The 14,288-nt window shown below is 45.1% G+C and overlaps 1 protein-coding gene across 1 annotated transcript in view; it reads left to right on the top strand.

Moving 5' to 3' along the window:
- The window catches only part of LOC147012527 (uncharacterized), a 202,139-nt gene that overhangs the window by 14,801 nt on the left and 173,050 nt on the right, over positions 1-14,288 (top strand). The window lies entirely within an intron of this gene.

Genomic DNA, 14,288 nt, shown 5'->3' with positions numbered 1-14,288 from the left:
TTTAACATTGCAATCATGTTAACATTCATGTCTGCTAAACAATCCACAGTTTCATTCACAAGCAGTTCCAGAGCAATTGCCATTTTTTATTTATTTTTCAGCTAACTTAGCACTTCCGTACTGAGGAAAGATGGTCATAAGGCCAAGTCAGTGTTAGAAATACCCCGCTTACTTCGTTGCAAATTTTGAAATGGGAAATGGGTATGTAAACATACACGAAGTACCACTTAATCAAAAATCACAAACCTGTCCAATTGATCAGTACACAAAAAGAATGGGTATTATTTTAATCGTGTCGTTACACGATTTTCAATTATATAATTCTTGCACTGATCTAGTTCACATTCATTTCTCTAATGCCTTCTGCGCTAGGCATGATTCTGTTTTATCTTTTGTTTGTCTTTCCACAAAATATTGAAGCATTTTACTTAAATTACAGTAAGGCCAGTACCAGCTACTAATCAGTGAGAGCAATACAATTACAATACATGATACAATTCCTAATACCATAAATTGATTTCATAATTGCTGTTTGGTCTTGCTATCCTTTGTATTTCTGCATTATTATTAATATAAATACCATGCTGATTTTCTTCATATATTGATTTTCACTTTCAGTAAGCTTATGATTCCTACTATATAATATTGACCAATCTGTGCTAGAGTGGTGGGCTTGGGATGATAGATCAATCCATGTCACATTGTCCATAGGTACAGTGATTGACAATACATCAATCAATCAATACAAGTCACCAATAACTAGCAGTGTACCTAACTGTGATATAACTGATAATTATTTACATGTGTTCTAAATTTTTTTTGTATACCTTATCGAGGCTCGTGAGAGCTAACACACAACTCACAGCAAGGGGGGCATGAGACAAGAGGAGCGGGAGTGGGAAGGCCAAAACTTCCGGTTCCGGTTTTGAGCGGCAAGAGGTCTCCTTCGGGGCTCCCTGCTGACATTCTCAAAGTTAAGTTCCGGTTGTTATTTGTCCCGTTTTAACTGTTTAATTTTCTCACCTACATGTTAATGTGTGTTCCTAGTTCGGTTTTGTTTCAAAAATCGTGCTATTTTGTGAGTATTTATGTCGACGTTCTCACCTGGTGCTTGAGGCCGAGTCCTAGGCTTGAGGCCTACCGGTTCCACTTGGTGTTCGATCGTTTTTTTTTTTTGTTTGTTTGTTTTTTCTCCCCATTACCTTCAATTTCTATCCTCCCCATTACCTTCAATTTTCATCCTCCCCACTTTCCAAATATCCCCCATTCTCCCAACTAATCTCTTTCTTATCTCAAAAAAAAAAAAAAAAAAAAAACCCAACAACAACAACAACAACCTTCTCCCGATTCTGCTACTTCTTCTTCCTCTTAACTTCCTCCTCGTCTTCCTCGATTTTTTTTTTTTTTTTACACTTCCATGACCTAATCTGTTGAACTCTCTCATACATTAATTTTAACAACAAAAACGATCTTATAATGCTTCATCTTCCTCTCTCACACATGTGGTACTCTTTACTGTTTCACAATGCACTACTCTTCTGCTATTTTAACAGACTGCTCTCATTTCGACCTCTCCTTCATTCCTTGCCTAAAAAATCCAACTATTACAGCGCTTCTTCTCTCCATTCTCTGAATTCGCCTTCATTGCATCCATCAAGAATTGTGTTAAATCGCATCTCTGACCTAAAACTTTTAAAAACCACAGTTTGCCATGGATGCTCGCTTTCCATCAACCATTCTTTTTTTCCAACTTCAGTGCCAACTCACCCCCTCACCCCTCACTCTCACTCTCAAAGCAACCATCCCACTCTTCTCCCTCCAAGCCTCCCTCTCACCTCTCTCAAAAATTCCCCCTCACCTTTCTCCCACCTTTCAGCCCCCTCACTCTTCCTTCTCCAAGTTGCCCCCCTCTCATCCACCAACCTGCCTCCCTCCACTGCCCTCTCACCTCCATCTCTTCACTCCACCTCCTCAAATCCTCAACTGCCATCTTCCTTGTCTCTTGTCCCCCTCTCTCACAGCACCACAGAGCCTTTTCTCCTCCTCATTCGGCCCCCTCCCCTCGCTATTCTGCAATACCCCACACTCCTTCAGCAACCCTCCTTACCTCCCCACCTCGTCCCTCGTCCGACCCTCCCCCGCCCCCTCCACCTCCTGCACCAAAAGCCTCCTCCCCTACCTCTTCATTAAAAGTGTGGACCTCAAATATCCGGGGCCTTCGCTCAAACCTTTCAGATTTTTCCATGCAGGTTTCCACTGACAAACCAGACATTATCTGCCTAACAGAAACTTTCCTCTCCCAAGACGTGTCTGACTCCCAAGTATCTCTCCCTGGTTACTCCCTCTTACGGTATGATAGACCTGAGCCTCGTCCTGGTGGAGGTGTTGCTCTCTTCATCAAAGACTCTATTCCTCACTCTCCCTGCACTGCTCTCACTCCCCCACACCCCCAGGAATACCTCTGGCTTCGGCTTCCCCTCCACTCCCACCTCATGTTTATATGTGTACTGTACCGTCCACCGAACAGTGATGACTCCATCTACACCTCACTCTCCGAAAACATGGACCATCTTCTATCTTCTCATCCAAACTCTCTCTTCCTCTTATGTGGCGACTTCAATTGTCATCACGCCAGTTGGCTAGGTGTGGGTACCTCTCTCACCTGCCATGGGACATCAGCAAAAGCTTTCTGTGACTCATTGGGACTGACTCAATCGGTCAACTTCCCGACCCGGATCTCAACCAATGGTACTCCATCTCTTCTGGATCTGATTTTGACAAATTTCCCTGACAATATCTGCTGCTCTTCCTTCGCTCCAATTGGTTCTTCTGACCACGTCCTTATTAAAGTGGACATCTCTCTGGCTGTTATCAGAGAACCACCTCACCGCCGTCGAGTCTGGCATTTCACTCAAGCCGACTGGCAGGGTCTCCGAGCAGCCATCAAACTTACAGACTGGTCTCCTATCACTACTTTCTCAAACATCAACTCATCCTGGGAATTCTTTCAAAGAAACTTGCTCTCCCTCATACCACAGATTTATCCCCTCTCGTGTTCAGTTGTCTTACCCTTCCTCCCGCCCTTGGTTTACTGAAGCTTGTGGCGAGGCAGTTGTCCTGAAACAACTTGCCTTTGCCTCATGGAAAGCAAACCCAACTGAGGGCAATCTCAGTTCTTTCCACAAAGCTCGGAACAAGTGTGTAGCTACCCTCAGGAGAGCCAGAAAACAACATCTTTCTCATCTCAAGTCTGAACTCTCAAACCTCTCTCCCTCCTCAAAATCCTGGTGGCGTTTAATCAAATCTGTTTCTGGTGTATGTTCTCCCTCCATCCCCTCCCTTACCTCAAATGGCCGCACTGCTGATTCCACACGTGATAAAGCTGAATGTCTAAACTCGGTGTTTTGCAGCTAAATCTTGTGTCCCAAACCCATCACTATCTCTACCCACACTTTACCCAGTCGCACCCAACTGTCCCTGGACTCTGTATCCTTTTCTCCTGACAAGGTGGAGAGCTTGCTTTCAAACCTCGAGTCAGATTCTGCAACCGGTCCAGACGGCATCAGCCCACGTGTCCTCAAAGCCTGCTCTTCTGCTCTTGCTCACCCTCTCTCTGTTCTATTCACCCTCTCATTTTCCCAAGGTCATCTGCCATCTGCTTGGAAATCTGCTAACATCACTGCCCTGCATAAAAAAGGTGCAAAAACAGATCCCTGTAACTACAGACCAATCAGCCTTCTCCCAATCATCAGCAAGGTTATGGAATCCATCATCGCTTCAGACATGAAATCCTTCCTCTTCTCCAATGGCTTGATTTCCAATCATCAATTTGGTTTCAGACCAGGTCACTCTACCCTAGATATGCTGCTACTGCTCTCCCATCAATGGATGGAGGTCCTCAATGCCAGACAGGAAATCCGAGCCGTATCCCTGGACATATCACGTGCTTTTGACACAGTCTGGCACCCTGCCCTACTCACCAAACTCTCTGCCCATGGTATTCAAGGCCATCTCCACTCATGGCTCGCAGACTTCCTCTCCTGTCGCAGTCAACGTGTGGCCCTAAATGGAGTTCTTTCATCCCCTCTTCCTGTGCAGGCTGGAGTTCCTCAAGGTAGCGTTCTGGGCCCTGTTCTTTTTCTGGTTTTCATCAATGATCTCTCGGACTCTCTGGAAAATCCTCTATTTCTCTTTGCCGATGACTCAACCCTCTGCCGTACCATCTGTCATCCCTCAGACCGGCAAGCAGCAGCTTCTTCGCTCACTGCAGATCTGGATAAAATCACAAACTGGTCCAACACGTGGAACATGTCTTTCAATCCAGACAAATCTCACACTCTCACTATGTCTCTTCGAAAGGACCGTTTACAAAACCCCCCCATCCACTTTCTCAACAATCCTCTGGAAGAAGTCTTTTCTTTCAAGCTTCTGGGTCTCACTATCTGCCATGACCTTTCCTGGGAAAGTCACATTTCCAACCTTGCCTCAAAAGCCAGTCGCCGACTGGGAATCCTCCGTCGTGCAAAGTCCTTCCTCGGCCCTCTTGAGCTCCTGACCACTTACAAAGCTTTTGTCCGTAGCCTGATGGAGTACTGCTCTCCCCTCTGGGCTGGTGCTCCTGCCTCCCACCTTTCTCGACTTCACGCTGTCGAAACCAGGGCTTTTAAGATCATTGGCATCTCCCGCAATGAAGCTGAGTCTTTGGGCCTCTCACTCAATCACCGCAGGTTGGTCGGTGGTCTTTCTGTCTTCTACCGACTCCTCTCCAGCCTTGCCCCCCTGCTCTCTCTGCGATTTGTCCCAACCACATTTCCACAGGGCGCTCAAGGTCCGCCAACAACCCCCTTCTGGTAAAACTACCAAACACACGAATCACTGCTCATCTTCACTCTTTCATTCCTCTTTTTTCCCGCCTTTGGAATAAACTTCCTCACTCTATTCTTTCCCATTCTTCCCTTCAGGCTTTCAAAACAGCTGTTCACCACCACCTCTTATCTTCCCCCATCCAAATCCTCGATCTTTTCTACCCCCGATAATCCACCCAAGCCCACTTCCTTCAATTCTCCTGCTTTCCTTCCTGAAAGTCCCTTTAATGTCCATCTTCCCCTCGCCATGTTCCCCGTCCCATCCCCATCCCTCTCCCTTCCACAGTTCACCTGTGTCTGTTCCCCAATGTTTTGTCCCTTCCACTCCCGCCCCTCTTGTCTCATGCCTCCTTGCTGTGAGTTGTGTGTTAGCTCTCATACGAGCCTCGACCAAGGTATACAAAAAAAAAAAAAAAAAAAAAAAAACAGTGGGGAACAAAGACATTAGGAGATCTGTGGAAGGAAGAGGGATGGGACGGGGAACATGGGGAATAGAAGATGGACATTACAGGACTTTCAGGAAGGAAAGCAGGGAATTTGAAGGAGGTGGGCTTGGGTGGATTATTGGGGGTAGAAAAGATTGAGGATCTGGATGGGGAATGATAAGAGGTGGTGGTGAACAGCTGTTTTTAAGGCCTGGAGGGAAGAATGGGATTGAATAGAGTGAGGGAGTTTATTCCAAAGGTGGGGAAAAAGAGGAATGAAAGTTCCTGGTTTTAATGGTGCGGGCTGTAATTACTCCGCAAATTTTGATCCATTCAGGAAGTAGTTAGAAGAAAAACAAATTGGGAGAATACTCTGTGACTTGATGACCCCAATACATTTAAATTAGGACTAAGAGATTTATATGATAAATGTTTCTGAGCCTGGTGTTGGCGCAGTGGTTAGGGCAGCGGCTTGGGATCCAAAAGGTCCTGAGTTCAAGCCCCGTTGGGCCACTGAATTAATACACCAGGGGGTTGACTCAGCCTGTCATCCTTCCGAGGTCGGCGAAATGAGTACCAGTATACTGGGCCGGTGTATACCCCGGTTAAAATAGGTGTACCATATCCCTGTGTCGTAAGAGGCGACCAGGGTTGCGTCAGGAAGGGCATCCAGCGTAAAACCTGTGCCAAATCACTATGCGGATCGTACGGATGATCCGCTGTGGCGACCCCTAACGGGAGCAGCCGAAAGAAGAAGAAGAAGATATGATAAATGTTTCTCAATTTGTGATTCCAAAACAAAATTTGATATTAAACTGAACGTCGGATGACTAACGGGCTTCCAAAATTGATCAAGCACAAACGAGGTTGTATAAAAATTCTTTCATAAACCTTCAACTGATAACGAATCCAAATTCAAATAATTTCAAAACAAACTTAACCTGTTGACAAGATAAGCAAAATAAGATCATCACAAAGAAAAACCTCTCAATACAACTCAAAGACCAAAGAAACCTAGTCCATAATTAACCCATTAATTATGACCAAAAGAAACCTGAAGGTTCGAATACCATAATGCATTGCAATTGAGAATACCATAATTTTTGATGAGCTGAGTCTGAAAGTAATTTACTCAGTCACTGTGTACACAACCTCCACTAGTTACCAATAGTACAGCGGATAAGCACAATAATTGTGCGTTTTATGAGAAAACCATGAATTTTCTGACATAGTTAGTGAATGCCATAAGGTTTATTTTCAGATGTGGAGGGAAGTCAGATTTGACCTCTGAGGACCGTGACAGGTCAAATCCAAGATGGCGCCAGCCCACCTGGTCTAATGTTCAAATGTGCTTTTTGGAATGAAACAGTGTAGAAAAACATTTAAGGTGTCATTTCCAACTAAATTGGGGATGCCCATTCATTTGATGATATGTTTGAGATCGCCAGCATTAAAGGAAATGCATTTAGATCAAGGTCAAGGTAAAAATTGACCAAAAATAAGCAATCAGTTGAAATTTGTAAATTAACCCCCAGTGGTGTCTCATGTAGGAGATGTCATTTTAAACGAATCTTCAGATGCCCATATATTTGATGTTCATTTACAGGTTGCCAGAAGAGGTCATACATTGAGGTCAAGGTCAAGACTGAAGTTTCCCAAGTATGCTGATATCTGAAAATAATCAAGATTAAGTCAAAACAGAAGGCAAAGCTGGCAGCACTGAAGAGTGCCTGTGGTCTCTTTTCGAGGCTGTACATCTGTCAAACACGAGATGAAAACATGGACAATTTCTTCTTCCATGAAAACCATGCAGCCCCACCAGCTCTGTCAACTGGAGGAAAAATGTGGATTGGGGTTAAAGCAGATCTACTTCGCTGCCTGGAATCAGATCTGCTCGAAAACAATAGTGCGCCTGTGGCTGATGCAACAATTCTCGATGGTGCAGCTGTGGTTCAAATGCTAAATCCTGGAACATCAAGAACATTTCAAGAGTATGGAGAAAGAGTGTTTGCACCATACATCTCTGCTCAACTTGAGAAAAGCAGCCACATCAACCTTGTCTGGGATGTGTACCTACCTGCCAGCCTAAAAGCCTCAACCAGACAGAAGAGGGGAAAGGGTGCCAGGAAAAGGGTGGCTCCTTCTACTATGATGCCAAAGAAATGGAAGGACTTCCTTCGATGCAATGAGAACAAAACTGAATTGTTTGCTTTCCTGTCACGTGAAGCTGTTCATCTTCCTCTTGCAGAGGGCAAGGAACTGTATGCAACATATGGAAGTGGAGTCCTCTGCTCTCCTGCTGAGTCATACTTGGCCCGCCTTGCCCCAGTTCGCAAGAGGAGGCCGACACTCGTCTACTTCTGCATGTAGCAGATGCTGTGCAAAAGGGGTGTAAGAATGTGACCAAACATACCATTGATACTGATGTGGTGGTACTGGCTGTGGCTTCATTCAGCAAGACGATCGTGTTTATTTGTTTTTTCTCCCCATTATCTTCAATTTCTATCTTTCCCACTTTCTTAACGTCCCCCATCCCAACTAATCACTCTTTATCTTAAAAAAACCCGCTACCTTTCACTGATTCTTCTTCTTCTTCATCTCCTCTTCTTCTTCCTCTTCTTCCTCGATTTTTTTTTTTCTACAACACTTCCATGACATAATCTGTTGAAAACTCTCTCAAACATTAAAAATAATAACAAAAACTATCTCTTATAATGCTTCATGTTCCTCTTTCACATGTGTGGTACTCTTTACTGTATTAGAATGCACTACTCTTCTGCTATTTAAACAGACTGCTCTCAATTCGACCTTTCCTATACCTTGCCAAAAAAATCCAACTGCTACAGCGTTTCTTCTCTCCATTCTCTGAATTCACCTTTATTGTATCCATCAAAAAACGTGTTTAATCGCATAACTGACCTAAAACTTTTTAAAACCCCAGTTTGCTATGAATGTTCGCTTTCCATCAACCATTCTTTTTTCCAACTTCAGTGCCAACTCACTCCTCTCACCCCTCACTCTCAAAGCAACCATCCCACTCTTCTCCCTCCAAGCCTCCCTCTCACCTCTCTCAAAAACTCCCCCCTCCCATCCACAAAGCTGCCTCCTTCCACTGCCCTCTCACGTCCATCTCTTCACTCCACCACCTCAAATCCTCAACTGCCTTCTTGCCCCTCTCTTGTCCCCCCCTCTCCCCCAGCACCACAGAGCCTTTTCTCCTCCTCATTCGGCCCCCTCCCCCAGCTATTCTGCAATTCCCCACACTCTTTCAACAACACTCCTTACCGGCCCCCCTTGTCCCTTGTCATCCCCTCCTCCCCACCCCCTGCACCCAAAGACTCCTCCCCTACCTCTTCATGAAAACTATGGACCTCAAATATCCAGGGCCTTCACTCAAACCTTTCAGATCTTTCCATAAAGGTTGCCACTGACAAACCAGACATAATCTGCCGAACAGAAACTTTCCTCCCCCAAGACGTGTCTGACTCCCAAGTATCTCTCCCCGGTTACTCCCTCTTCCGGTATGACAGACCTGAGCCTCGTTCTGATGGAGGTGTTGCTCTCTTCATCAAAGACTCTATTCCTCACTCTCCATGCACTGCTCTCACTCCCCCACACCCCCAGGAATACCTCTGGCTACGGCTTCCCCTCAACTCCCACTTCATGTTTATATGTGTACTGTACCGTCCACCTAACAGTGATGACTCCATCTACAACTCACTATCTGAAAACATGGACCAACTTCTATCTTCTCATCCAAACTCTCTCTTCCTCATATGTGGCGACTTAAATTGTCATCATGCCAGTTGGCTAGGTGTGGGTACCTCTCTCACCTGTCATGGCACCTCAGCAAAAGCTTTCTGTGACTCATTCGGACGAACTCAATCGGTCAGCTTCCCTACCCGGATCTCAACCAATGGTACTCCATCTCTTCTGGATCTGATTTTGACAAATTTCCCTGACAATATCTGCTGCTCTTCCTTCGCTCCAATCGGTTCTTCTGACCACGTCCTTGTCAAAGTGGACATCTCTCTGGCTATTATCACAGAACCACCTCACCGCCGTCGAATCTGGCATTTCACTCAAGCCGACTGGCAGGGTCTCCAAGCAGCCCTCAAACCTATAGACTGGTCTCCTATCTCTACTTTCTCCAACATCAACTCTTCCTGGGAATTCTTTCAAAGAAACTTGCTCTCCCTCATGCACAGATTTATCCCCTCTCGTCTTCAGTTATCCTACCCTTCCTCCCGCCCTTGGTTCACTGAAGCTTGTGGTGTGGCAGTTGTCCTGAAACAACTTGCCTTTGCCTCATGGAAAGCAAACCCAACTGAGGGCAATCTCAGTTCCTTCCATAAAGCTCGGAACAAGTGTTTGTCTACACTCAGGAGAGCCAGAAAACATCTTTCTCATCTCAAGTCTGAACTCTCAAACCTCTCTCCCTCTTCAAAATCCTGGTGGCGTTTAATCAAATCTGTTTCTGGTGTATGTTCCCCCTCCATCCCCTCCCTTACTTCAAATGGCAGCACTGCTGATACCGCATATGAAAAAGCTGAATGCCTAAACTCGGTGTTTGCAGCTAAATCTTGTATCCAAAACCCATCACTTTCTCTACCCACCTTACCCAGTCACACCCAACTGTCCCTGGACTCTGTGTCCTTTTCTCCTGACAAGGTGGAGAGCTTGCTGTCAAACCTCGACTCAGATTCTGCAACCGGTCCAGACGGCATCAGCCCACGTGTCCTCAAAGCCTGCTCTTCTGCTCTTGCTCACTCTCTCTCTGTTCTATTCACCCTCTCATTTTCTCAAGGCCATCTGCCTGGAAATCAGCAAACATCACTGCCCTGCATAAAAAAGGTGCAAAAACAGATCCCTGCAACAACAGACCAACCAGCCTTCTCCCAATCATCAGCAAGGTTATGGAATCCATCATTGCTTCAGCCATCAAATCCTTCCTCTTCTCCAATGGGTTGATTTCTCATCATCAATTTGGTTTCAGACCAGGTCACTCTACCCTGGATATGCTGCTTCTGCTCTCCCAACAATGGATGGAAGCACTCAATGCCAGACAGGAAATCCGAGCCATATCCCTGGATATATCACGTGCTTTTGACACAGTCTGGCACCCTGCCCTGCTCACCAAACTCTCTTCCTGTGGTATCCAAGGCCATCTCCACTCATGGCTCGCAGACTTCCTCTCCTGTCGCATTCAACGTGTGGCCCTAAATTTCATCCCCCTTCCTGTCCAGGCTGGAGTTCTTCAAGGTAGCGTTCTGGGCCCTGTTCTTTTTCTGGTTTTCATCAATGATCTCTCCTACTCTCTGGAGAACACTCTATATCTCTTTGCTGACGACTCAATCCTCTGCCGTACCATCAGTCATCCCTCAGACCGGCAAGCAACAGCTTCTTCGCTCACTGCTGATCTGGATAAAATCACAAACTGGTCCAACACCTGGAACATGTCTTTCAATCCGGACAAATCTCACACTCTCACTATGTCTCTCCGAAAGGACCATTTAGAACCCCCCCCCCCATCCACTTTCTGAACAATCCTGTGGAAGAAGTGCTTTCATTCCAGCTTCTGGGTCTCACTATCTGCCATGACCTTTCCTGGGAAAGCCACATTTCAAACCTCGCCTCCAAAGCCAGTTGCCAACTGGGAATCCTCCACCATGCAAGGTCCTTCCTCGGCCCACCTGAGCTCCTGACCACTTACAAAGCTGTTGGCCGCAGCCTGATTGAGTACTGCTCTCCCCTCTGGGCTGGTGCTCCTGCCTCCCACCTTTCTCGGCTTCACGCTGTCGAAACCAAGGCATTTCAGATCATTGGCATCTCCCGCTATGAGGCTGAGTCTTTGGGCCTCTCACTCCATCACCACAGGTTGGTAGGTGGTCTTTCTGTCTTCTACCGTCTCCTCTCCAGCCTTGCCCCCCCACCCCCCTGCTCTCTGTGATTTTCCCCACCACATTTCCGCTGGGCGCTCAAGGTCCGCCAACAACCCCCTTCTGGTAAAACTACCAAAATCATGAATCTCTGCTCACCTTCACTCTTTCATTCCTCTTTTTTCCCACCTTTGGAATAAACTCCCTCACTCTTCATTCCCATTCTTCCCTCCAGGCCTTCAAAACAGCTGTTCACCACCACCTCTTATCATCCCCCATCCAAATCCTCGATCTTTTCTATTCCCGATAATCCACCCAAGCCCACCTCCTTCAAATTCCCTGCTTTCCTTCCTGAAAGTCCCTGTAATGTCCATCTTCTATTCCCCATGTTCCCCGTCCCATCCCTCTCCCTTTCACAGATCTCCAAATGTCTCTTCCCCACTATTTTGTCCTTCCCACTCCCTCCCCTCCTGTCTCATGCCCCCCTTGATGTGCGTTGTGTGTTTGCTCTCATACGAGCCTCGACAAGGTATACAAAAAAAGACAGCTCCTGATGAGCTGTGGGTTGCCTTTGGTGTCGGGTCAAGCTTTCGGTACATAGCTGTTCACGAAATGGTTGCCACAATGAATCCAACACAGTGTCTGACTCTCCCAGTCCTTCACACTTTCACCGGGTGTGACACTGTATCTGCATTCGCTGGCAGAGGAAAGAAGACTGCCTGGGAAACTTGGAAGTCTTTCCCAGAGGTGAATGATGTTTTCAATGAACTCATATGCATGCCAAGTGACGTCAGTGAAGGATCAATGTTACTGCTAGAGCGATTTGTGGTGCCGACGTACGACCGAACCAGTGAGAGTACGGAAGTGAATGATGCCAGGAAACAGCTCTTCACACAGAAGTCTAGAACTCTATAGAACATTCCTTCAACCCAGGCAGCACTCAAGCAGCACATCAAGTACACTTGCTACCAGGCCAACTGTTCGAACCAGGCATTGCTCCTGGATCCAGAGATGCCAGAGCCATCTGACTGGGGCTGGACAAGGGAAACAACTGGGTGGCAGCCGCTTTGAACCACTCTTCCTGAAGCATTAAAATCATGCCATGAATTGATCTGCTGTCGCTGCAAGAAAGGGTGCACTGGATGCTGCAAGTGTGCCAAAGCTACACTCAAGTGCACTGCACTGTGCTTCTGTTCTGGATACTGTTAGACTTTGATCATTACCAATAGGATATTCGGAAATTGTGGATAGTGAGAATTCGAAAATTAGTATGAGTGGGAAGATTGATAGTTATTGTGAGCTACATTGATCCGTACTAGTTTGCCGGATAGAAATGATATTTCAAAGGAAGTTGTTATGAAATTTGGTAGAAATATGTGGATATGTAGTGCTAATAGTGTCAAAATGGAAGCAAAGTTTCACTGTTATTGTATAGGTCTAATCCAGTGTCCAAGCTAAAATAAATGTATAAGTAAAAGAATGTCCAAAAGTTTTTAACGTAATTTAGTGGGGCAACTTAGCATAACAGTTGTGCATTTTGTGAGGAAAGCACCAAATTTGGCACACAAGTAGCCTATCATATGAACAGATTTGGATATTGCGCCATCTCAAATTCAGCCGCTGATGGCTGTGGCAGCCATTTTCCACTGCCATCAAAAATTTGAGATGGCCCAATATCCAAATCTGTTCATAATATGATAGGCTACTAGTGTGTCAAATTTGGTGCTTTTCTCACAGAATGCACAATTGTTATGCTATATTTAGCTAAGTTGCCCCACTAATTTGACATTGACCTAGATCTAAATGCATGTCCTTGGGTTCTGGCGATCTCAAAAGTATCACCAAATGAATGGGCATTCACAATTTAGTTGGAAATGACACCTTAAATGTTTTTCTACACTGTTTGGTTCCAAAATTAAGCACGTTTGAACATTAGACCCGGTGGACTGGTGGCCATCTTGGATTTGACCTCTCACTGTCCCCTCAGAGGTCAAATCTGACTTCCTTCCACATCCGAAAATAAACATTATGGTATGACCTAACTATGCTAGAAATTTCATGCTTTTCTCATAAAATGCACAATTTGTTAAATAAAATATGAGAGCTTATCTGCTGTACTACAACTCTTCCCCATGTTTATGTATTTGACAACCAATCTTGTAAACAAGTGTGAAAATCACTTTTCTGATTAATATCACATGCAAACATTATCATGCGTATCACTTGTTCATCACTACAACACAGATCAAAGCACACTGGTGTGTTGTTGCTGGGCTTCACATTCATGTTTAATTACTCCTGTTAATTAATATAACAAAGTCTATCATTGTAGTCACAGGGCGGGCTACACAGGAGTCTTTCTCGGGACTGCCAGCTCAGCGAACTCCCCATGGTGAGAGGGGTCCTGACATTCCAGCAGTGTGATTTGTCGAGCTGTAGAACTTGACATTGCTCCTGGACCACTCTGATTGCAGGATGTTCATTTGGAAACAAGAAAATTTGACAACATTGTTAAAAAATATTACGGAATTTCTCGAAACAGTTTAAACAATACCAAATGCTAACGTTGAATAATTAATTTCCAACCTTTCTCATTTACATAACCATTCTCTGCTCCCAGATTTATTGTCTATCAGTGTGACAGTAAGAAAAATTGTCATCCAATTAAACTTGATTCCTGACAAATATAGGCCCACATAACAAAATGCATAAAAAGAAAGATGTTTTTTGCTTTCTGCATGAGTAAGTTGACCTAGGTTTGGCTACAAGCCCGCAGATCAAAAGGCTTAGCTTCAAGCCCCAAGAATGTTGCTGTGATAAACATTCAGAGGCTTTGTGACCAAGAAGCACCAGCTCCACCAATCAAAAGCATTTTCATTTTGCTAAGTGTGGAGCTTGCTACATGTCTTTGTCCTGGTTCTTGGACGTCTGACAACAAGGACAACAAGGTGTCTGTTGCAATTGCCTTTCAGGAGTTATTTAATTACCACCAGACAATAGGCACCAGCAGCAAAGCGTCGTCCTCTTGAGCAGCAGAGCAGTTTCATTTAAACATTGGAAATACTAATTTGGATATGTATGTATATATATATATATATGTATATATGTATATATGTATA

Source organism: Eptatretus burgeri, chromosome 14 (assembly GCF_056783735.1).
Source record: "Eptatretus burgeri isolate ZD-2024b chromosome 14, Ebu_testis_v1, whole genome shotgun sequence".
Lineage (NCBI taxonomy): Eukaryota > Metazoa > Chordata > Myxini > Myxiniformes > Myxinidae > Eptatretus > Eptatretus burgeri.
The sequence above is the reverse complement of the archived record's forward strand: the minus strand, read 5'-3'. Positions and strand labels throughout refer to the sequence as shown.